The following is a 25,671-nucleotide window of genomic DNA, read 5'->3' on the forward strand; positions in this document are numbered from 1 at the left end:
CAATTTGGCAACATTAATTTAGAAAACTCCTAGCTAGGGTCCTTATCAAAATCAGCAGTTGGTTACCTAAAAGAAACACAATGCAATTTTACAATTTCCTTTCATAATTACCAATTCCGATCAGCAATCAATGAATTCTTCGTCTCACAGGTATCGTTTCTCGATCAGCATAGGGCCGGGACAAAGGGGCAGGGGTGAACGGGGCAATTGCCTCACGGCGGCAAGATAAGATTACTACTTCATGCAAAGGGGCAAATCAAAGTTAAAGTCTCTAGGGCAAGAATCATTAAGGTCTCTTTCTCTCGATTAGAGAAAGCATCAAAGTCTCTCAAAATGGCGTCGCAGCAAAATGGGCCATAGTAGCTACGAAGTCAAAATGGCGGGATGTCCGAAGATAGAGAGCTTTCATCTCGTGCACCTGGGTTTTATAGACAACAGTTCAAGTCCAGTAGGGTCTCCATTGGTGGGTTCATAGGTTAGCTTCAAATTGACCAATCAAAAACGACAGTTCTCAAGCTTTTACTTAAGCATACATTATCCTTGGAGATGGGTATGTAATTTGCAACATTGTCTCTCGATTAGCTTACTCTCAGAGCCTCCATTGTCCGCACCTGCAAGTCGACCTTGAATTAAAGAGAAAATATGCCAGGCTGGCACTAACTTTAAGATAAGCATGTGAACAGTTTCTGTGGAAAAATACAGCTTCAAGCAGAAATACACGTTTAATAGCACAGTGGAAAAATACGAGCATCTAGACCGTGAGACCAGGCAACTAGGCCAAAGCCTCCGCTAAAGTAATGCTAAGCTAAGGCATTTCAAATAAGCAAATCGTAGCACACGTTTATGATTATGTCGGATTAGTGCAATTCTAATACACCACGTTATATAAAGCACGCGTATAAATGATGGCAAACTACTCTTGAGGGCGCATTTTGTCCCCGTACAATCTTTATTAATTCGGTTAATGTCACACATGATTATGTCAGCACTACGTTTATGCGTTAATAAATCAAAACCTTCATTTTCTGCTTCATCAATCCCTCCTCTGATGACTACTTGTCATCACACAAATTTAGCCCACAAATTTTATCCCATTAAAATTCTGTCAGCTCCCTTTTCCTTTTAGTTCCCCTAGTTTGCGCTTTATATTCCTCTGCCATTCTTTTCATAATTTTCTCCTCCTTTCTTCTTTTAATTCTTTCCATAATCATTATTATTCCCCTTTTTATTCCCCAAATTCCAAATACACAAATTATCACTATTAATATCCCTTCTATTATTTTCAATAATATTCCATTCCAAATTCCCCCAATCCAATGTCCCACTGAAGCAAGTCCCTTTCCAACCTTTTCCCACACTCCTGGTTCTTTCAGTTCTTTCAAATCTGCACTTTCTTTTGTTAGATTAGCAAGCATAGTTTTAATCTTCACACTATTATCAGGTATATAGGTGCAGCAGTGACGTGCACCAATCATTTTGCAAACGCCTCCATCCTTTGCTAAAAGAATGTCTAAAGCAAGCCTATTTTGAAGAGTCATAGCTCTTTCCGCTGCAAGTTCAGCATCCATCAGGATTATAGCACCTGAAAACTTTGTCCGCATGTTATCCACTATAGTAGACAACTTTCTTATTTTGATGGAATTCAGCACAACTCCCAATGAAGGAATCATGGCTCCAAATATATCACCTACCACAGCAGCTGCGGTCTCTCTTTTCTGGATACGATGGGATCCAGGTGTCTTTTCAATCATCGATATGTCATCCAGTTGATAAACCTTTGGAAACACTATACCCAAATAACATCTTCCCCACCATCCCTTTGGAAGACGATAATAGGCATTATGCCCACAAATGTAATACACCCCTGGAATGACAGGGTCAAGTCCGTCCATCATGAATGTCCATTTGGCCTTAAAGATAAACGTATGTTTGCATTCACTCGCTCCTACAAAAATATTGTCATAGTAAGATTCACCTCGATATATACAAAATTTCCCTACATGCCAAGCATCTAAAGCAATTTTCCCTTGTGTCTTTATAGCAGCAAAATCATAATTATCTACTGAAGTCCTCCTATGTAGCTCTTTTTCTAATTTCGCCTTCATTTGAGCCCTTCTATCATCTGTGCGATCTAAAAAGCTTATTTCTACTGCAGAGAGTGAGCAGGTAAGATTTTCCCTATGAGCGTGAGCCGTTTCAAAAGGTTGCATTGGCTCGAAAAAGTCCCTCATAATTTTGTAATCCCAATATTTTGCAGTCTCGCTTAGCTGCGCTATTATAGGAACATAAGCAAAGGTAACATAATTCGAGTAAAAATACTGTATGTTAGCTTGACCATAAAATCTAGACATTACTATACTACATGTAATCCCATATGTAAGAGGCATGTGGTGATAAGTCACCCCTTCCTTTACTGATGTTGGTATCTGGGTACACACATAACAATCTTTCGCATCCATAGTCTCAACATACTCTGTTAATAAGCGATAGAAAACGTTATACGAAAGCTCTTTCTTATCATGCAAGAGCCTCTCATCCACTGCTAGTCTTTTCAAAGGTGTTAGTTCAGTGACAGTAACAGGAACAATAGTAGAAGCAGCAATAGTCTCATTCTCACCCTTTCCATGCATTCCAAACACAATTGCCATTATTATTAGTACACATGTTAGTACCAAGCCTATACACACATATTTACAATATTTCTTTCTATTATTCTGCATAGCGTACCCAGGCATGATCTGTATAGAATCAGAGAGCCAGAAGCACTTATAAATGAAACTACTTAGCAATTCAGTTACAAAGCTGAACGAGCACAATGTTCACACCGTCTTCTTCAAAAAGGCCAGTCACTTATCGGTTAGCAGCATTTGTCTCAATTCGGTTTAGCAATGTCTCAACTGGTTGTTTGTCTCACGTTATATTGCAGCAAGCAATACCATTTACTACCGTTTCAATCAACAGAGTCTATGAAACTTTTCTTTTCTATTGGTATCTATTCTTCTTCTTCGTTCTCGATGCTTAGAGATACAAACTCGTCAGTCCAATCATCATTGACTGCATATGCCCATTCAGGACCGGAATACCTCCTGTTTGGTATCCTTTTCCTTTTCAATTTTGCTTCTCTTTTCGATTCTGCTTCGCTGGCACTCTCCTCCTTCGCCAAGTCTTTTTCTTCACTTGACGATTGTTCCACGACAGTCACTTCCTTTCTTTTCTCTTTCACTTTTGGCCTTCCTCCTTCGTTCGAACCTTCTTTACCCTTTTCTTTTATCGGTGAGATACTTAGTCTTCTTTTTGCACCGTGTCCATTTGATGGACCTGCGATCCTTTCTGTAGAGGTTTGAGCTTTTTCGTTCTGCTCTCCTTTGTCCCCACCTTCAGGGGAATCAGTTGCGTTCTCTTTCTCTTTTTCTTTTTCTGTATCGTCTGTTTCTGGGAATGCCCCCTTCTGCTCAGGCTCTCCTGCCTTCTCACTCTCTTCGAGCCCTTCGTCACCGTTACTTTCTTCAGGCTCTGTATCACTTTCAGCTGCTTCAGGTTCCTTGTCACCTTCAGCTGCTTCAGGCTTTTTGCTACCCTCAGCTGCTTCAGGCTCTTTGTCACCTGCAGCTTCGTCGTCGCTGTCTGAACTTTCCCCTTGGTCTTCCCCAAGTGAGTCGGACTCTTCGTTCTCCAATAATATCTCTTTTTCTCCTGCTGTTGCTTGTTCGCTTTCAGTTCGCTTTTGTTCTATCCCAGCACTCGGCACTGTTTTATCAGGCACTGGTAGTTTCAGCGCTTCAACTTCCTCATCTGTGGGACACAGCACCTTCTTTGTATGACTGGCGTGAATCCAGTTGGGAACCCCCGCACACTTCACAGCGGTAGTTGTCGTCAGGATCACTTGGAAAGGGCCTTTCCAACGGGGTTCCAGACACGACTTCCTCACGTGCTTCTTTATCACGACCCAGTCACCTGCTTTCAGTGCGTGTCCTGGACCTTGGATCGGTGGCAAGGTGGTCGCTTCCACCTGGTGAGAGAAAGAGCGAACCACGTCAGCCAGACCTTTGCAGTAGTCTAACACCATATCATCTGTAATATTCAAAAGCATGTTTGCGGGAACTGCAGGAAGTCTCATAGCCCTGCCCATGAGAATTTCGTGCGGAGACAATCCAGTTTTTCTATCCGGAGTGTTTCTCATTGACATTAGCACTAAGGGCAATGCGTCAGGCCATTTCAAATTTGTTGATGCACATATATTTGCCATTCTCGACTTCAGCGTACCATTCATCTGCTCCACCAGTCCTGATGCCTCAGGGCGATAGCTACAGTGCAGCTTTTGCTCAATGTTCAGTGCTTCGCAAAGTAACTTCATCACCTCGTTATTGAAGTGACTTCCCCTATATGATTCTAAAGAGATCGGGAATCCGAAACGTGGTATTAACTCCCTCAATAATAGCTTGGCAACTGTAAGGCTGTCGTTTCTACGTGTGGGGTATGCCTCAATCCAATGACTAAAAATACACACAATCACCAACACATATCTTAAACCTCCATGTACAGGCATCTCAATGAAGTCCATCTGCATACGGCTAAAAGGACCGCTTGCCCTACCAATGTGACTCGCGTTCACAACCGTTCCCTTTCCTGGGTTCATCTGTTGGCAAGTGACACACCGATGGCAAACTGCTTCTGCAGCTTGACGAAATCTGGGGTTAAACCAATCAGTTTTGAACAATCTTATCATGGCATCTCTCCCTAGGTGAGCTTGCCCATGATAGAACCGCGCAAGCTGTGATAAGAGACCATTTGGTAAAACAAATTTTCCCTCATGTGAAACCCATAGCTCGTCTTGTCTCTTTATACATTGTGATTTAATCCAGGAATCTCTTTCATCCTCCCTGACATTACTTTGTAGTGCTTTTAGTTCTTCTATTGTATCTACGACCTTCAAGGCAAATGCTTCAGCTGGTTCGAGTTCTGGTTCACTTATTGTATTCCAATCATCCCTTAACAATATACAGTTCAAGGCACAAAATCTTGCGACTTGATCTGCATAGGCGTTTCCCAGAGACACATAGTCCTGTCCTTTCGTGTGAGCACTGCACTTCACCACTGCAACTTCAGCTGGCACTTGAATGGCATGTAACAACTCCCTTATTCGCTCCCCATTTTTCACTGGGGATCCTGAAGAAGTCAGGAAACCTCTCTGTGACCATAGTTGTCCAAAGTCATGCACAATCCCAAACCTGTATTGGCTATCAGTGTAAATGGTGACTTTCATCAATGCAGACAATTGACATGCTCTAGTAAGGGCTACAAGTTCTGCTACTTGTGCAGAATAGACTCCTTGGAGCCATCCCGCTTCCAAGACCCCTGTCACAGTACATACAGCATATCCTGCTTTCAAAATTCCCATCCCATCTCTTAGACATGAACCATCAACAAAAAGAATTTGGTCATTTTCATCAAGTTTTGTATCCTTGATGTCTGGTCGGGGTTTTGTGCAAAATTCAGTCACCTGAAGGCAGTCATGCTCGACGTCTTCAGCGTTCTCAATTTCAGCATTTTCTCCAGGAAGCAAGGTAGTTGGATTCAACGTGGTGCACCTTTTCAGCTGCACATTCGGTGAGCCCAGAATAGTCGTTTCATACCTTGTGAGTCTTGCTCCAGTCATGTGCTGCGTTCGGGAGCGGGTCAAAAGTATCTCGACTGAGTGAGGGACCATGACTGTTACTGGGTGTCCCATCACTATTCCTTCACTCTGAGTGAGGCTGATACCAACTGCTGCTACGGCGCGCAAACACCCTGGGAGTGCTGCTGCAACCGGATCCAAAGTAGCTGAAAAATACGCTACTGGTCTATTTACGCCACCATGGGCTTGAGTCAAGACAGACAAAGAACATGCATCACGTTCATGGCAAAACAATATGAAAGGCTTCGTGTAATCAGGCATACCTAAAGCTGGAGCCCTGCACATGCATTCCTTTAATTCCACAAAAGCATCCATCTCATCCCCTTTCAGTTCGATCTGATCCAAGGCGTCCTTCTGGGTCAATTTCAGCAAAGGCTTCGCTAGAGTCGAGAAGTTGGGAATCCACTGGCGACAATATCCCACCATTCCCAAAAATTTCCTCACCTCCTTCCTTGTCTTTGGTGGACTCATTTGGAGTACACTTGTAATTCTTTCCTTCATTATTCTCCGTGATCCTTTCTCTATCTGATGACCCAAGTATTTCACTTTCTTCTGACAGAACTGCAGTTTGGAAGGAGACACCTTGTGTCCATTCCCTCCCAAATGGTTCAACAGAGCAATGGTATCGGCTGTGCAGCCACTTTCTGTCTTTGATGCAACCAGTAAGTCGTCAATGTACTGTACTAAGGTTGACTCGAATGGCAACTCTAACTCTTCCAAGTCTTTCTTTAGAACCTGATTGAATATCGACGGTGACTCAGAGAACCCTTGAGGAATTCGACACCAACTGTATACTCTGTCTAGGAATTTGAAACAAAAGAGGAATTGGCTGTCCTCATGAAGAGGCACAGAAAAGAATGCTTGTGACAAATCGATGACTGAGAACCACTCAGCTTCGCAAGGGATCTGAAACATTATCACAGCCGGATTCGGTACGACAGGGCAGCACTTGATTATGATGTCATTTATTTTTCTCAAATCCTGTACAAGTCGGACTTTCCCACTTGGCTTTATTAGTCCCATTATCGGTGAATTACATGGGCTGCTTAATACTTCTTTCAGTACTCCCTGCTTTACGAATTCGTCAATAAGTTGGGCAACTTTCATGAGGGTATCTTGTGGCATGTGGTATTGTGGGGTCTGGGGAAAGATCGCATTGGGCTTTACCATCACTTTTACTGGTTCCACTCCTTTCATCAATCCCACCTCTTTCCCTGTCATGTCCCACACTTCCTTTCCGACTGTCTCCCGTAATTCTGCTGGGATATCTTCTTCAGTTATCATTGGTAAAAGACAAATCAGAGGATACTCTTCGTCGACTGTTTCTATCTCATCCCCCTCTACACTGTCCTCGTCTTCCCCATCATTGCTCGTCTCTATTGTTATTCCTTCGTTTGAACACATGATCGAGCAACCCAATTTACACAATAGGTCTCTTCCTAACAGTGCTATCGGGCTTGAGTCACACACCACAAACTGATGTACCCCTTGATAGTTACCAATGTTGACTGGAACCGGATCTGTAATCGGGTTCGTCAGGTGTCTGTTTGCTACTCCCACCACTTGAACTGTTCTCCCTGAGAGTGGCAAATTTGGTACTTCACTGCTCTTAACAGTTGAACGTGTGGCTCCTGTGTCAACCAAGAATGAAACACGATGACCCATTACTCTTCCCTCTACGTATGGACCCCTTTGATCGACTTCCAAGGATGCCGCAAGCACACAGTCTCCTTCTTCTCCTGAACTTTCACTCTCCCATACGTTGTTTATTCCACTCTCACTGTGTAATGGGAACTGTTGTACTGTGCCGTTTGTACTCATTACCTGACCCGTTACCTGTGGAGGAACCATCACTTGCTGCTGACTCATTGGTGCCAAAGGTATGTGCATTTGCTGATTAGGTACCATAGGTAACTGCTGTTGCATCGGCTGCATCTGCGTCATCTGCACACGGGGCATCTGCATCTGCTGCGGCTGCATATGTTGTAATCCCTGCAATTGATTTATGGTCTGAAAATTTGGGTTTGGACCTCTCATTTTCGGTCCTCTCATTGTCTGAAATGCATTGACATCATTGTTTTGCTGACCAACACCTACACCTGCACCTGCACCTTCCTGCACCACCATCGGGCACTCGCGTTTCCAATGACCTACGTTTCCGCACAGGTGACACGGCATCACCTTTTTCATTGCCTGCACACCCGTCACAACAGTGTTCAAATCCGGACCATTATTCACAAAACCTCCTCTGCCTCTGCCTCTGGCCTGTGGCTGAAACGCCATGTTTTCCTTGCAACTGCGGCTGCTGTTGCTGAAACGCCATGTTTCCCTGCAACTGCGACTGTGGTTGCGGTACCTGTTGTTGAAACCCTTGCATCCCTGGCAACCCTTGCAGTCCTTGCAGACCTTGCAAGCCTGTCTGAGCCGCCTTAAGCTGCATCATCATCACCTTCTCTTTCAGCTTTTTCTGTTTCACCTCAATTTCGTCGCTACAGTATTTCGCATAAGTCAAGACTTCATCAATCGGTTTCGACTGCCAGCAGATCAAATGCGATTTTATCATCTGACTTATCTCTGGTCTCAGCCCTTCCACAAATCTGAACACAAAATGAAGCATATCTTTCGCCTCGATTGCTTCCGTGCCACTGTAATTCTTGAACGCCTTCAACAACCTCTCATAGTAACTATGAATCGATTCTTTAGCCTCTTGGGCAGTTCGATCAATTTTCTGCCAATCCACATTTTTCGCGGCAACCTTCGTCTTCAAATGCTCAATCACCTTATAGTACAGACACATCACCATAGGTGATGGTGCACCCGTCTCTCTGTCTCTCTCTGGTTCACTTGTCGGCCAACCTACAGCTCTTTTGCAATCCTCCCACAAATCTGCCGGAACCACAATCTCGAATAAAGTGTTCAGGTCTTCCCAGAGACATTTTGCAAGCTTCACAAACCTATCAGTCTGTTGATACCATTCGATCGGCTTCTCCCTCAGTTTGGGAAAATCATTCGTAAAAGACTGAATATCACTTCTGTGCCATGGTACATGTACTAATTTTCCCCCTGCTGTCTCCCTCATAGGTAACATGGTTACTGTTTCGCTGCTCTGCGGTCTTTTCTCATTGTGCTCTGTGGCACTGTCCCTCCTCTTATCCTTCCTTTTTCCCCATCTGCTTTCCCACTTGTCTAAGCACCTCCACACTTGGGCACTCTGCAACAATTCTCTAAGGTGTGCCTTCATGCCTGCTGATCTCATGTGTTCAAAATCTGTGGTCCCAAAATCCAACCTATAGCTCCTGCTCAAGTGTTTCGTCTTGCCTATGTCAATCCCGTTCCTGTCTGCTACTTTCCTGCAAACTTTTATGTACCTTGTTTACTTCTTTCGTGATCTTTGGACATAGATACCTCAACTCCTCTTCTGTGTAGGATTCTAACCTGTTCACACCCATATTCCCTTCCACCAATTCTTGTGCTTCCATGTTCAGCCTCATCCTGCTCAAGTAATCGTCTCCCTTCCCACTGTCTGAACTTTGTGTGGAATTTAGACTGTTGAACCACTGCGTCAACTGTTGCGCATTTACTCCCATCAGGGTAGCATTCACATCAACTGCCATCGATGGTTGCGGCAACTTTTCAGTGTTCGATGTTAATGGTATTATCAGTGGGGGGCTCGACCTCACCAGTGTTGACTGAGCGCATACGGGACTAAACTCCATCAAGGACCCGGACCCAGTTGGCTGAGCCGCTATCGGGGTTATCCCTGGAGTGTTTTCTATGCACCTTCTTTCTGTCCCATTCTGCAGCATTTGTCCCTGACTGCTCATACCTAAGTTAGGCTGACTATACAAAGGTACCACTGGACCTACAGTAATGGGCAGTGATATTGCATCTGGATTCTGTCCATTTCCCATATTCTGAGGCATGTTCATCCCCATATTATGGGTCATCATTGCCGGCATGCCCATCTGACTCCCCGTCATTTGAGCATGAACATTTCCTCCCTGCATCTGCTTTTGAGGCATCATAAACTGAGTTGATTCAGCTTGTGCCATTGTTGGGTTGTAACCATTCTGTACGCCCCTTACGGTTGGATCTAGAATCATTCCTCCACTGTTGTAGTACCCTGGCATCTGCGGCTGATAATGTTCTGCTGGTTTCAACACGGGCACATTTGGATACATTCTCCTGACCTGCGGTATCTGCGGGGTGAGCAGTAAACTCGGGTCCTTAGATCCCGATGGTGCTCCTGGACTCTGCGTTTCACTGTTCTGTACCGATGCCGGAGGGGCAGAACTGGTACTTGGACCTTGTCCATTCTCTGCATAAGGTGGTGGACGGTCGTTCAGCAATTGCATTATCAACTCCTCATCCTCTAACTCCTCTTCTCTTCTCAACTTTTCCTCGTCCTCTCTGTCCTTGGAACACTTCCTGTCTGTCTTACAGGTAGCTTTCTTACCTGTCTCCTCTTCATCCTTAGTAATTGCGGGGAACAATTTTATTCCCTGCAATACATCTGACCTCCACACCTTCTGCGCATTATCCCACCTAGCATCCGCTAGTGTCTTTTCTACCTTCCTCATCCTTGTTTCAAACTTGTTTTTCTGTTGCTGTCTAGCCATGAGTTCCCAGATTGCTAGAGCCTCAAACTGTGCTGGCCTTGGAGGCACCTTCATGTCATACATCGTGAATCTCAAATTCTCTAGGACCCTTATATTGAATGTCCCATGTTTCGGGAATGCTACGCTCCCATGTTTCTCTGTCCACTTGTGCCATTGCTTTAGCCAAAGACACGGAGCTACCCCTTTTTCCTCCATTACAATGTAAGCTGGTGTGCCCTCGGGCGGCGTCTCCTCTCCTACGCTCGCTTTGATGTAAGACTCTCCCTTCATCGCGCTCCTGAATGCTTTAAGGAATTTCATTTTCTCGTCTTTTAATTCACAAAGTTTATAATCAATAGGTCACTGTTATTCCACAAAATTTGTAATCAATAGGTGACTTTAATTCCCGGAATACTCTTCACCTGCCTTTCCCCTTCCAATCGAGTCCCACGGACTGCGTCCAATCCGTGCGCGACCCTTCTCTCCAATCAACCTATCCCAGCGCGGCTCTTAGTGACGTCACACTCACACACACTGCGGCTGACAAAGCCTCGCGGCTAGTCCTCCTTCACTCAGTTCTTCCGTAACAACTTTTTGCATGTATTGCGAGCTACCAAAAACTAAAACAGATCTGTCGGTTTACTACAGGAAGGGTAACACAATTGCTTCAGGACCTTAGGGACTTTTCACTAACCTCGGCCACTATTCGATCTCTTTCACCAGCCTCGGCCGCTATTCCGTCTTTCTCAGTCCCCACATTCGCAAGCAAATCTGACCCGCAGACCTACTCTCAACTTGTCAATGATCTGTTCTAGTGCACTTAGAATCTTGTCAAAGCCCGAAGTCGAAGTTTCTATCACTCCCTAACACACGTACCCACTCGTTGACCACGCCCGATCAACCTACTAAACCGCCTAGACCACAACATGGATCAACATACTCCGGAGTCTCTTGACCTCGCAGGGCCCGTCTCAACAACAACAACCACGTGGACCTTTTTATGCACAAAGCGCCAGATGCACATGAAGTTCGACGACTTCCCTACTCTCACACTCGGAGCCGCACCTCCGCTATCTCTATGAAGTTCGACGACTTCTTAGTTCTACACTCGGAGTCGCACCTCCGCTATCCTTAAAAGAAAACCCTCGCAAGCGTTTCACACACTCTGCGGCAATAGGCTGTGCAAGCGCAAAACCCTAACTTCACTCATACCATCACTAGTACCGCCAACGCTGTTTCCACATCTCCTTTCTCTCCATTCGCAAGCTTCGAGATCCCGGGAAAGTCGCGGTGGACCTAGCCCATCATCATCTTGTCAATTATTTTCATCCAAGAAAATCTAATTCAACTTCTCGAATGAGGCCTCAAAATGCGTAACCGTTAATTCGACACCATGTACTCTAATGGTACAGGGTCCCAAAAGACGAAACCGTCCTCTGCTACCATCTACTGATAGAGCGGAACGTGGTAACAATTTACCTGCGTTCGGACGCTCTTTAGGCCGATTAATCTTTTGACTAAGTGGGAACTCTCTGTACTATTAATCGATCAATCACATCAAATCGATGATCAATAACGAACATAAGCAACACCTTGAACAACATAACACTTAACAATTAATCCAGAATACATTTCGGCGAACCCTGACCTTTCAGCCAGGAATAACCACACCAGTTTATTGCAAAGTTAGTGAATTTATTTCCCTATATTAACAAAGCTAGCACGATATAGATGTGTCTCAACACCAAATGATAAACATAAATGAACATTAATAGCTGTCCATATCGTCGAAACAAGTGTAACCTATGTAGCATTTGAATCACAAGGCATTCGATAATGGCAATGCAAAGCACTAATACGATAATCTGTAATGAACTAATGGCATACATTTAGTCAGCATAACAAGATCTCAAATTGCATCGTGCGACATATGGAATCCTCGTCTAACCTCAAATTAGCATCAGCATGTGGGACTTCATGCAAAAACAATTTGGCAACATTAATTTAGAAAACTCCTAGCTAGGGTCCTTATCAAAATCAGCAGTTGGTTACCTAAAAGAAACACAATGCAATTTTACAATTTCCTTTCATAATTACCAATTCCGATCAGCAATCAATGAATTCTTCGTCTCACAGGTATCGTTTCTCGATCAGCATAGGGCCGGGACAAAGGGGCAGGGGTGAACGGGGCAATTGCCTCACGGCGGCAAGATAAGATTACTACTTCATGCAAAGGGGCAAATCAAAGTTAAAGTCTCTAGGGCAAGAATCATTAAGGTCTCTTTCTCTCGATTAGAGAAAGCATCAAAGTCTCTCAAAATGGCGTCGCAGCAAAATGGGCCATAGTAGCTACGAAGTCAAAATGGCGGGATGTCCGAAGATAGAGAGCTTTCATCTCGTGCACCTGGGTTTTATAGACAACAGTTCAAGTCCAGTAGGGTCTCCATTGGTGGGTTCATAGGTTAGCTTCAAATTGACCAATCAAAAACGACAGTTCTCAAGCTTTTACTTAAGCATACATTATCCTTGGAGATGGGTACGTAATTTGCAACATTGTCTCTCGATTAGCTTACTCTCAGAGCCTCCATTGTCCGCACCTGCAAGTCGACCTTGAATTAAAGAGAAAATATGCCAGGCTGGCACTAACTTTAAGATAAGCATGTGAACAGTTTCTGTGGAAAAATACAGCTTCAAGCAGAAATACACGTTTAATAGCACAGTGGAAAAATACGAGCATCTAAACCGTGAGACCAGGCAACTAGGCCAAAGCCTCCGCTAAAGTAATGCTAAGCTAAGGCATTTCAAATAAGCAAATCGTAGCACACGTTTATGATTATGTCGGATTAGTGCAATTCTAATACACCACGTTATATAAAGCACGCGTATAAATGATGGCAAACTACTCTTGAAGGCGCATTTTGTCCCCGTACAATCTTTATTAATTCGGTTAATGTCACACATGATTATGTCAGCACTACGTTTATGCGTTAATAAATCAAAACCTTCATTTTCTGCTTCATCACCCTCACCTTATCTCCCAGTTCCAGGATTCTGAATCTAGGAGGGCCGTTAAAGGGAATCGATGGGCCATGAAGAAGAATGCAAGAATGGGTGAAATTTGTACTATTTTTGTGAAAATCGTAACCATGGCAACTCCATCTGCCAGCCAATTGGGTGCTGCTATCACCGAGCAGTGCAGAACCTTCCTATTCTTTGTGGTCGCTGTATTAGGTGTATGCTTCAGCACTCATTCTGTCTTGCTCTATCCCTCGATTTGTTGAGTAAGCAGTGACTATTTAGTCATGGCTGGGTGTGTCAGTCTGTTTAGACATCCAGCCGGTGTGAAATCAAATTTGTAAAGGATTGAACAAATTTGTTGTATATGGCACTTCCATCCCCTGCTTGGCATCCCAAAAGTAATGAGTGGTAAGTTCTAATCTTTACAATTTAGTTATTACAGCCTACTTATGTGAAAAACTCAGTCATTACAAACTCATTTTCATTGTTTTTCGGAGCCATACCGAATCATACAGTTCTTTCCCACCCACCACTTGGTACTGCCCAACCGACCAGTTTTCACCAGGGTCAGGAATCCTGATGGTGATCTAGTTCACCATCTTATCCATAGCACCTATGAATTACACATGTTTTCCTCTTTTTATATTTGTTATATATGCTTTCTTATGCTACCAAAAAGTCTCACAATTCTGAGAATTCATACCACGCGGTTCTTCTGTAAATTTTTTTAAAAAAAAATCCTTCTCACCACCTAATTCTTCCACGTCATCTTTTTTATCATCCTTCGCCTACATTCTGAAGGTAATGTTGAGTAATGCAAGATCGGTGGCAAACATATCTTTCAAATTGCTGATATTTGTGAATCTCAAAACGTTGACCTCTGTTACTTAACTATCACTCGATTACAGAGAAATTCAGATCACTCTTTGAATGATGAACTATTACCTGCTAACTATTGGATCTTGAGAGTTGCTTAAGCAAGTAAACCCAGAGGAGTGGTAGCCTTTATTTATAAGAAGCACATACATATTAAACTAAAACATTTTTAAAGAACATTTGTGAGAAGGTAGCCTCTTTCTAGCCTTGTTACCCCCACTTTTGGCCTGTTTGTGAGTGTATGTCAGGGTGTTTGTCACTGTTTTCACTGTCTCACTGGGATCCTGATAGCCAGGCCTCAGTGCTCATAGTGAAAACACCATGTTTTCAGTATGGTTGTTATGTGTCACTGGGATCCTGCTAGTCAGGACCCCAGTGCTCATAGGTTTGTGGCCTATATGTATGTGTCACTGGGACCCTGTCACACAGGGCCCCAGTGCTCATAGGTGTGCATGTATATGTTCCCTGTGTGGTGCCTAACTGTCTCACTGAGGCTCTGCTAACCAGAACCTCAGTGGTTATGCTCTCTCATTACTTTCAAATTGTCACTAACAGGCTAGTGACCAATTTTACCAATTTACATTGGCTTACTGGAACACCCTTATAATTCCCTAGTATATGGTACTGAGGTACCCAGGGTATTGGGGTTCCAGGAGATCCCTATGGGCTGCAGCATTTCTTTTGCCACCCATAGGGAGCTCTGACAATTCTTACACAGGCCTGCCACTGCAGCCTGAGTGAAATAACGTCCACGTTATTTCACAGCCATTTTACACTGCACTTAAGTAACTTATAAGTCACCTATATGTCTAACCTTTACCTGGTAAAGGTTAGGTGCAAAGTTACTTAGTGTGAGGGCACCCTGGCACTAGCCAAGGTGCCCCCACATTGTTCAGAGCCAATTCCCTGAACTTTGTGAGTGCGGGGACACCATTACACGCGTGCACTACATATAGGTCACTACCTATATGTAGCTTCACCATGGTAACTCCGAATATGGCCATGTAACATGTCTATGATCATGGAATTGCCCCCTCTATACCATCCTGGCATTGTTGGTACAATTCCATGATCCCAGTAGTCTGTAGCACAGACCCTGGTACTGCCAGACTGCCCTTCCTGGGGTTTCACTGCAGCTGCTGCTGCTGCCAACCCCTCAGACAGGCAGCTGCCCTCCTGGGGTCCAGCCAGGCCTGGCCCAGGATGGCAGAACAAAGAACTTCCTCTGAGAGAGGGTGTGACACCCTCTCCCTTTGGAAAATGGTGTGAAGGCAGGGGAGGAGTAGCCTCCCCCAGCCTCCGGAAATGCTTTGTTGGGCACAGATGTGCCCAATTCTGCATAAGCCAGTCTACACCGGTTCAGGGACCCCTTAGCCCCTGCTCTGGCGCGAAACTGGACAAAGGAAAGGGGAGTGACCACTCCCCTGACCTGCACCTCCCCTGGGAGGTGTCCAGAGCTCCTCCAGTGTGCTCCAGACCTCTGCCATCTTGGAAACAGAGGTGCTGCTGGCACACTGGACTGCTCTGAGTGGCCAGTGCCACCAGGTGACGTCAGAGACTCCTGCTGATAGGCTCCTTCAGGTGTTAGTAGCCTTTCCTCTCTCCTAGGTAGCCAAACCCTCTTTTCTGGCTATTTAGGGTCTCTGTCTCTGGGGAAACTTTAGATAACGAATGCATGAGCTCAGCCGAGTTCCTCTGCATCTCTCTCTTCACCTTCTGATAAGGAAACGACCGCTGACCGCGCTGGAAGCCTGCAAACCTGCAACATAGTAGCAAAGACGACTACTGCAACTCTGTAACGCTGATCCTGCCGCCTTCTCGACTGTTTTCCTGCTTGTGCATGCTGTGGGGGTAGTCTGCCTCCTCTCTGCACCAGAAGCTCCGAAGAAATCTCCCGTGGGTCGACGGAATCTTCCCCCTGCAACCGCAGGCACCAAAAAGCTGCATTACCGGTCCCTTGGGTCTCCTCTCAGCACGACGAGCGAGGTCCCTCGAATCCAGCGACTCTGTCCAAGTGACACCCACAGTCCAGTGACTCTTCAGCCCAAGTTTGGTGGAGGTAAGTCCTTGCCTCACCTCGCTGGGCTGTATTGCTGGGAACCGCGACTTTGCAAGCTACTCCGGCCCCTGTGCACTTCCGGCAGAAATCCTTCGTGCACAGCCAAGCCTGGGTCCACGGCACTCAAACCTGCATTGCACGACTTTCTAAGTTGGTCTCCGGCGACGTGGGACTCCTTTGTGCAACTTCGGCGAGCACCGTTTCACGCATCCTCGTAGTGCCTGTTTCTGGAACTTCTCCGGGTGCTACCTGCTTCAGTGAGGGCTCTTTGTCTTGCTCGACGTCCCCTCTCTCTGCAGGTCCAATTTGCGACCTCCTGGTCCCTCCTGGGCCCCAGCAGCGTCCAAAAACGCCAAACGCACGATTTGCGTGTAGCAAGGCTTGTTGGCGTCCTTCCGGCGGGAAAACACTTCTGCACGACTCTCCAAGGCGAGAGGGATCCGTCCACCAAAGGGGAAGTCTCTAGCCCTTTTCGTTCCTGCAGAAACCTCAGCTTCTTCTGTCCAGTCGAAGCTTCTTTGCACCCGCAGCTGGCATTTCCTGGGCATCTGCCTATCTACGACTTGCTTGTGACTTTTGGACTTGGTCCCCTTGTTCCACAGGTACCCTAGATTGGAAATCCACAGTTGTTGCATTGCTGGTTTGTGTCTTTCCTGCATTATTCCTCTAACACAACTCTTTTGTCCTTAGGGGAACTTTAGTGCACTTTGCACTCACTTTTCAGGGTCTTGGGGAGGGTTATTTTTCTAACTCTCACTATTTTCTAATAGTCCCAGCGACCCTCTACAAGGTCACATAGGTTTGGGGTCCATTCGTGGTTCGCATTCCACTTCTGGAGTATATGGTTTGTGTTGCCCCTATCCCTATGTTTCCCCATTGCATCCTATTGTAACTATACATTGTTTGCACTGTTTTCTAAGACTATACTGCATATTTTTGCTATTGTGTATATATATCTTGTGTATATTTCCTATCCTCTCACTGAGGGTACACTCTAAGATACTTTGGCATATTGTCATAAAAAATAAAGTACCTTTATTTTTAGTATAACTGTGTATTGTGTTTTCTTATGATATTGTGCATATGACACTAAGTGGTACTGTAGTAGCTTCACACGTCTCCAAGTTCAGCCTAAGCTGCTCTGCTAAGCTACCATTATCTATCAGCCTAAGCTGCTAGACACCCTATACACTAATAAGGGATAACTGGGCCTGGTGCAAGGTGCAAGTACCCCTTGGTACTAACTACAAGCCAGTCCAGCCTCTTACATTATTTCAATGAGAAACTCTAGCATGTAAATGCTAAATTGAGTACTTAACAATCAATTTGCTTTTATTTTATCACCTCCCACTCAATGTTCTGCCTTAGTCTCCACTTCCAATAAAGATGATATTGGATGTGTAACCCTTGATCATGATCATGCCATTGTTCTGGGCAACTTCAACTATCATTTAGAAAGCCGAGTTGAGAGAGACCATTGTATTTTAAAATAGGTCAAGCCTTACAATCTAACACTTAAAAACATTGAACCCACTTAGCTTTCAGGACTTCTAGATACAACTTTTGCCTCCTCTAAACTAGAGTGCAACATATACCTCTGTGTTGTGTTACCACAGCCAGACCATTGCAGAGTCCCTTTAACTCTCAAAACATATAAAATAATGAAGGCTAACAGAAGGAAGGTACTAGCAACAAACAGAGGTTGGAGATGCTATTCTATCCATGGAGCAAGTGACATATCTTTGCCTCCAGTTCCATTGTGATCAATCCAGGTGACCTAAACTGTGCTTTAGCTGCTTTTATTACGAATCTCACAAATTACTTAGACATGGCATTACTCATTAACTCCCACAGATAAATCAGAAATCTTTCTCACAAAAACAACCCTTGGTTTACAATTGAACTAAAAACCTGTTAACTCAAGGAAAGCAGAAACAAAATGGTGGTCAAATTACGCCAATGGGGCTAAACAACTTTATATCATGGCAATAATCTCATACAAACAACAAATCCTCCCACATTATGGAAACAACCAACACATCAGAAGAGAACTTCAGTGTTATTGTAAAATGGTTGTCCTCTCTAAAACATGATTACCAATTTGAGCCTTGCCAAGCTAACAAACTGCCATATTTCCTGTCCACCAAGATCAAGACCAATAATGTTTTACAACGCCCTCTAGCAGGCTTCAGATATGGTCATAGCACAGAGATGGGACTTGCTAGGTTCAAACGTTGACGAATGGTGGCACGACAGCCCAGACGTTCTGCCGCTAATGCTCTCTTCCGACCCAGCCCCTCCCGTGGAACTGCTTGTGGGCCATGGGTCACGGATGCTGGAGCTGGCCCCAGAGATGCCGATCGGCAGACTGAAATCGACAAAGTAAACTGACAGTTAAGCAGCAACACAACGCGACAACGAGGGGCCTGTACGAGGCTGGTTCTCTATGTAGTGTGCAAAGCTAGGCACACTGTGCAGGGAGTCCAGGCAATTACACGTTGGTTTACAGGGGTAAAAACTAGACCACCTAATGCTCTAATTTTTATGGTAGCTTGGTCGAGAGTTAGGCCAATCCTGGGGAAGTGCAAATCATTCGTTGTACTCGCAGCATCAATCTAGCAACTCACACACTCAAAGGAATAACTCAAGACCAATTTATAAATAATACTTTACATTTTTATCTAAATTTTTAGGACCACAATCCTTAGAATTGGTTAAGTACTTTTTGAGATATGAATTATTGAAGTTTAATAAGTCTTTGTATGTGTAATTACACACCATAGGAATCGATGGAGTAGCACCTTTAAAAAATACATATAAAATCGTACAGTTAGTTTACCAAGTTCTTGTTTTGTAGGTTGGTCGAGGTCGTCGGTGAGCACACTGGGCCAGCTGGAGGAGTTTGGGCGACTCCCGGTTTCAGCAGGAGCAGCTGGAGAAAGTCTCTGGAGCAGGGCCACTGCGAGGGACCACTTGGAAAAGTACTGCTAAGGTATGTTTAAAGATGAATCTTTGGGGTCCCCTTGTAGTGTCGAGGTCGCAAGGGGTGGGGGACCCTTAAGGCACAGCAGGTTCTTTGGTACAGGGCAGCAGCATGCAGAGCAAATTGGTAAGCCAGAAGATGTGCGCAGATGTCCTTTGGAGCAGGAGGTAGGTCGAATCAAGGGTCACTTACATGATAAACTGGGGCACTCTGGCGGGAGGTCCGGGTTGCTTTTGAAGTCCCTCAACTGGGGCTTCCCCCTGTTCCTGTTGTAGCCCTTAGGAAGCTGTTTTTCTTGATGTCCAATGTGGGCTGACCAATACCCCTGGTATTGGCACAGTTTGGCCACTGGAGGTCACAGTGCCACTAAACGTGGCACACTGGCAGGGTTTGTCCTTGCGATCACCTGGATGGAGCTTGATACAGCTGTGGCATCTGGCACGAGAGTTAGCAGCTGGTCAGTGAGGTGACCCTCACTGGCTTCCTGGTTCTTCTTTGGTTTTGGAGTGGTACCTCCACTCTGAAGGGAGTTCTCTGGCAATTTGCGAAGGTTGGAGGTCCTCTGGGGTTTTTGTAGTGTTGTCCAGCAGCTCTTCAGTGCGATTGTTGGGTCCTGGGTGCATCAGGAAGGGTTTGGCGCCTTTTCTTTGATGCAGCAGGTCCACAGTTCTCGTGCTTTAGTTCTTCTTTGTGCTGGTCTTTTTTGTCAGTTGAATTTCAATTCTTGGTCTAGGGATGTCCACTAAATACTGTATTTAGTGGGCGTTTTAGGGGAAACTTGGTAGTGATCAATGGGTCATCTACCTTAGGGTGGCTACACCCCATAAGTGCCCACTTCCGGTGGGCAGAGGTCACATCCCTACACCTGATTGGCTATTTTTCTTCCATCCAAGATGGAGGAAAATGAAATGGAGTGTCCACCTCGCAGGCAACACCTTAGGGGTTGTGCATGCTAAGTAGGGCCACTCCCCTGTCCTAAGTTTGATTTTCCTGCTGTTGCTCCCACCAATAGTGGGTTTTTGCAAAAGGGGATGCCATCTGCTTGCTAGCAGCAAGCTTGGGGGTCGAGTTTCAAGGGCGGTAAGCCCGTCGAAGCTCTTAGGCAGGGCTGTGCACATTCCTGAGGGAGGTGGGGTAGCACCTATTCCCAGGAAGGGCTTTGTTCTCTGGCCCCAGAGAGCAATGGCTCTCTCCTCAGGGGTCCAAAACCCTGTCTAGTGGTGGCAGGGTGGTTGGGTCTGGCCAGCAACAATGCCAGGGTAGTTAGCTTTTGCAGGGGGTACTTCTAAAGTGATCCCTGAGTACATATTGTGATAAATCCAACACTGGTACCAACTTGGATGTATCATTCTGAGTTGTTTGATGCCAATCAACCCAGGGTTCAGAGTGACCATCATGTAGCTGTGAAACTTGTACTGACCAGTGTCCAGCACGTTCATTTAAAATGGCTGCTCTGTTCACTCACTATGTCCTAAGTTTGGCAAGGACGCAGTGGGGGCAAATTGCTCATACAACTATGCCCTCACATGCAGTATTGTTCACCCTGCCTTAGGGCTTGAAGGCCTGCCAGAGGATTGACTTATCTATATTGCATGCAATGTGTAGTGGACGGGGCACACAGGCAGTGTGCTATGTCGAGTTTGTATTTTAGGACTGAACCAGGACAATCACTCTGCAATGGCAGTTCTGGTTGCATCTGAATGCAAGGCCGTAGATGGTGGCACAATCAGTGCTGCAGCCCTCAGCGGCCTACCCTCAGTAACCCATGCCCTAGGTCCCTAAGTACCATTTACTAGGGACTTCTAGTTTCAGCTAAAGGTGTTGCCAATTACCTTTGCAACTTTTAGGGAAAGAACACTCCAGTCCAAGCTGCATCCAGAAACCAGGTAAAAAAAAAAAAAGGGAGCGGCACTGCAACAAAGTGCCAGTTTTCCACAGGGCCCCCGGTGGATCGCTGATCAGAAGACTGGGGAGACGACACATGGCTAGGCTGAATTAAAGCCTACTGAAGCCACGAGAAGGTGAGCTGATGTGCAGTGCACCTCAAAGACGAGTTTCCTTCTCCACCGAGTCTTGGAGGAGAGAAGGTGAACCGTGCTGAGGAGTTGGGGCAGATTAGGTCTCACCTCCTGAGGATTGGTTAGCTTGAAAGGTGCCCAGGCCACAACGGTTCTCTCTTTAAGCTCCTCTCCTTAAAGCACCACTAGTATCAACTCAAGCAGCACTAAGAACATTTTTCCTGAATCTGGAGACTCTGGAGCCTAGCCGTGCCTTATACTCCTTTTGTTTTCTGGTGCCTACAGTATGCGCACCCTACATCGTAAAACAGCAAATGCCAATGGTGCTGCAGCCAATTGCATAAAATGAATGTGCAATCATTGGCACCTATAGAAGGCTGGAGGCCATAGTAGCCCAGTGGCTTGTGGGGGGGGGGGGGGGATATTAGATTAATCTGGTGTGGGCCCAGAGCTGGTAGGCTCCATTAATCTCTCAAGAACCACCTGCCCAGCTGACATGTCCCCTTCCAACCTCAAACAGTACCCGCTATTTGTGAAGCAGCTGGTCAGGCTGCTTACTCCAGGAGAAGCCCAGGTAATGTCTTCAAATTCTCATAATGGCAACCGATAAGAAGGGCATGAAGTGGACAATGAGGGACTTTTGTACTCTACTGGTACAGCTGGGGCAGGAGCTCCGGTGCCAGCAGCAGATATGGCTGAGGTGGGGTCCCTGACAGTACATCAGATACTGGTTATAAGTAATCCCGAAGAGAGGTTTACCCAGCCAGTAAAAAACACCTTGGATATTATTTGCACTGAAATCAGGGACTTGAAGAAAGTGCAGGCACATTAGATAGCTATGATTCATGAAAGGCTGTCTAAGATAGAGGAAGAGGCCCAGCTAAAAGAACTACCAGAGGAAGAGGTTTTTCAATGTGAAAACATGTTTTCCCTGTACATAAAACTATAAAGTCTGCATTTGCACATCCTGCTGCATTTTCTTAATGTGGATTTTTACCCTCCCTAAAACTAGGAATTCAGAAATTAGAAGGGGACACATGACCTTGCCAGTTAGTATAATGAAAAACTACATCTTGCACAACTTTCCGGGTACACTAGTGCTTTTGTGAAATCTCAGAGCATACATATACTCGCATTCGAAAGCTTGGGTCTAGGGACTGAAGGTATAACATTTCTTACTGAATCAAACTATTATTGTGCTTATTAAAAGATGCTGACACAACTTGAAGAAAGATCGCAGGTTTATTCATTGACAAACTGTTCCACACAGTACTCCCTCACCAGCCAGCCAAAGCAACTGACCCGCAACGGAATTCCTACGTAGCACCTTGTGCCAAATTCTAACCATCACATTCCTCATCCATGCCGGGAACATTTTTGTCCCTGCTTTTCTTCCTCTCATCATCTCAAAAGGAACATTTCCCGTAACACCATTCCTAGTTGTACGGTATGGCCAAACCATATCTGATACCATAGATTCAATATTACTTCCATTTGTCACAGCCATCTGAATTGCCCCATTTACCGAACGATTGGCATTCTCAACCATACCATTAGCCTGACGATTGTAAAGACTTGTGCGAGAGTGCTTGATGCCTGTTTTTTCCCCAAAATTACTAAATTCTGCAGAGACTAACTGCGTTCCATTATCCGTGATAATCCTATTGGGAAAACCCTCTTCTTTGAATATTCCTTCCAATACTTGTATGGTAGATCTCGTGGAGATTTCTCTCATGAATCTCACTACAAGCCATTTAGAATGAACATCCACCAAAACAATGGTGAACCTCAAGTGAGCACTCAAATGCGCTAGTGGTCCAATAAAATCTAGACACACACTATGCCATACCTTACCAGGATCTTCAATGATACCACCATTGGTTTGGTTCCCAACCTTTAACCTTTTCTCACTGTTTTTACACATGCTACACTTCTCAACCCACTCTTCTTCATCCCCATCCATGCCTGGCCACCAAATATTTTCCCTCAACCTTTTTTTTTGTTAATGTTTGTCCCAAATGTCCTTTGTGTGTTAACTTAAACAAATTAGAGCGCAAACATGTAGGGGGAATGAATTTATCTCCTCTCATAAACACATCATTCTCAACAATTGACAATTCCTCCAATAACTTTAAATATGGACGGGTTGATGCACTCACACAACTCTCCCTTTCTGCACCATACCTCACCAAATTCATTACTTCCAATAAAGTAACATCTTCCTTTACTCTTGAATGCCACTCTTCTCTTGAAATAGCACCTCGCATACAATCATAAACATCTTCTATGCTTGCTACCAGGTCTTCCGTCTCCCACCTTTCCAAATTTGCTTCATGCATTTCTTGACATCTAACTGGCATACAAGACAAGCAATAAGCTTGGACATTACGCCAGCCTGGAATATGTTCTAAAACATACGTGTATTCTTACAAGCGCGAAGCAAATCTAGCTAACCTTGCAGACCCCTTTCCTGCATCACCTGGTGCTAAGACTTTAACCAAAGGCTTGTGGTCCGTATGTAACACAATCATCATACCCCAAACATCTGTACGGAAATACTCCAATGCCCAAGCAGCTGCCAAAGACTCTCTCTCAATAACTGTTATTCCATTCACTAGGAGTGAGAGATCTTGATGCAAATGCCACTGTTCTCTCTCCTCCAGTATGATATTGTGACAACACCGCTCCTAACCCTATAGCACTCGCATCCACTGTAATGATGGTCTTACTTTTAACATCAAAAGGCACCAAAACACTGGCATTATTCAATTCTTTCTTGATGGCATTAAAACACAACACCTGTACATCACCCCCAGGCAAAACTATTTTTCTTCAACAGTTTCCTTAAACTTTCAGTCTTATCAGCAATATTTGGAATACATTTTGAGTAACACTCTATAAGACCCATAAATTATCTCAATTGATCCTTGTTATTTGGTGGAGGGGCATCTTTGACGGCTTTTAACAAATCTTTTTTCGGTCTTACCCCCTCCTTAGAGAGAGAATGTTCCAAATACTCAATCTCTTCAACTAAAAACTTAAATTTTTCCTTTCTGAGAGTCAACCCTGCCTCAATAAGTTTGTCAAATACCTGTTTCAACGGAACATTACGACTTTCCACAGTTTCTCCAAACACCAGAATATCATCTTGAAAAAACATAACATTATTCACATCTTTGAAAATGTTAGACATCATCCTCTGAAACACACTCGCAGCTGACAATAACCCGAAAGGCATATTAAACTGGAATACACCTTCCGAAGTTATGAAAGCTGTGAGTTTCTTTGATTCATGGTGTAATTTGATTTGATGGATATGCGCTCTTCAGATCCAGTTTACTGAACAAAAAAAACGCCCTCCCTTAAGTAATATCATTTCATTGAAATTTGGTAGCAGAACACTGTCAGTTATTATATTGCGATTCACACTGTGCAAATCCACACAGAATCTTACATTTCCATCTGATTTATTTGTAATACTACAGGAGAAATCCTTTCAGAGCTTTCCACTGGCTCAATAATTCCTTTGGAAATCATATCCTCATTTAGTTTCTTCACTTCACCTCTAATTGTTTTTGGTATTTTCCTCAAAGTATGTTTCACAGGCACATCGTCTCTTTTCATTGCTATTTTGTGTACGTAACCTTTCAACTCCCCAATGTTTTCTGAAAAAAACACCTTTTGCTCCTTCAATAATGTCTTCAATGGACATCTCCACCATGATTTGGTTGGGAGTTCTAGGGTGGGAGTTCTAGGGTTGATAACAATGCGAAGGTCTTACTGATGCTGCCACCATAGAATAGGAGGTCTAGATTCCGCTACATACACTTTGCCTCCCACGAACCTATCTTGAAACACTATATTCGCTACCATGTATCGAATAATGTCAATCTGTTCTCATTGGTAACCGCCTGGATTTATGTCCTTGGGTAATAAGCTGATCTCAGGCCATTCACGTTTAGCCATACTCTTAGGTAAAATAGTATACAAGGATCCTGAATCCACCATAAGTTGTACAACTCTCTCATTGATTGAAAACTCTGCTTTAGGTCTGGTAAATCTCCCCGTATCGTTGTGTGGGTCTCCTACGCACAAAATTCTGTCTCCTTCGTACTCTTAAAGGGTTTAAAAATTTGATTGATCCTGTACTATTGCCACTTTCGATTGAGATGAAGTTCTACATACTCTCGCAAAATGTTCTTTGTGTCCACACTTCCTACACTCTTTTCCCCAGGCAATGCAACCCTTGAAATCTGCATTGCGTGAACTACTGCCACACCTGAAACATGCTTTAACATTAGTATTGAAGTTGCATGTTGATTTACTGCAAATATTGGTAGATACACTTTCGGAAGACTCAATCATCAATAGACTCTTCCACTTTTTGAGTTTGTGTATAAAACTTATATCTATACATCACTACACTGGTATCCTTTGCCAACCTT

Source organism: Pleurodeles waltl, chromosome 5 (assembly GCF_031143425.1).
Source record: "Pleurodeles waltl isolate 20211129_DDA chromosome 5, aPleWal1.hap1.20221129, whole genome shotgun sequence".
Lineage (NCBI taxonomy): Eukaryota > Metazoa > Chordata > Amphibia > Caudata > Salamandridae > Pleurodeles > Pleurodeles waltl.